We start from the raw sequence: 740 nt of genomic DNA, 5'->3' as shown, positions 1-740 counted from the left end.
TTTTTTTTTTTTTTTTTTTTTTTTTTTTTTAAGTTATAGCTCTCTTTACTAAATTCAAACCAATGGTGCAAATTTGAATAGCTTCTATTTGAGGGTTTTTTTTTTTCCTTAAAATAAAAATTCCTATAACATAGTGTGTCTTATCATTTTCGGACTAAATATTGAATATATTTCTTCTAAAAGATTGAAATTCTTTACCGTTCCATCCAAGATCTCCTAACGTGACACTAAAAGTATAAAAAAGAATTATTATAGCTTCTATGACGATTCATCTAGAACACTCTACTCCATATTAGATGGTTTAGTTTACTATAACAACTAGAGAGATGTTTTCATACCTTTATAAAAAATGTTTTGTTTTTTTCTCCAACCGATGTGAGATCTCACAATCCATCGATGTTTCCATACCCTTATAAAGAAGATTTTGTTTCCCTCTCTAATCGATATGAGATCTCATAATTCACCCTCATTTGAGACTCAATGTTCTCACTAGCACTCATTCCCTATTTCAATCAATGTGAGATCTCACTATACACCTCATTCTGGACCCAACATTCTTGTTGGCGCCGTTCCTCTCTCTAATTGATGCTTGATCGGAGCTTAGCATCCTCGCTAGCACACTGCTTGGTGTCCACCCCTCTTCGAAGCTCAACATCCTCCTTTATGATCATAATAGATCGAGACTTAAAAGGTTTGATTATGATCATAATATATATATGCCACAAAATAAATAATTTATG

This window comes from Cucurbita maxima, unplaced genomic scaffold (assembly GCF_002738345.1).
Source record: "Cucurbita maxima cultivar Rimu unplaced genomic scaffold, Cmax_1.0 Cma_Scf00008, whole genome shotgun sequence".
Lineage (NCBI taxonomy): Eukaryota > Viridiplantae > Streptophyta > Magnoliopsida > Cucurbitales > Cucurbitaceae > Cucurbita > Cucurbita maxima.
The sequence above is the reverse complement of the archived record's forward strand: the minus strand, read 5'-3'. Positions refer to the sequence as shown.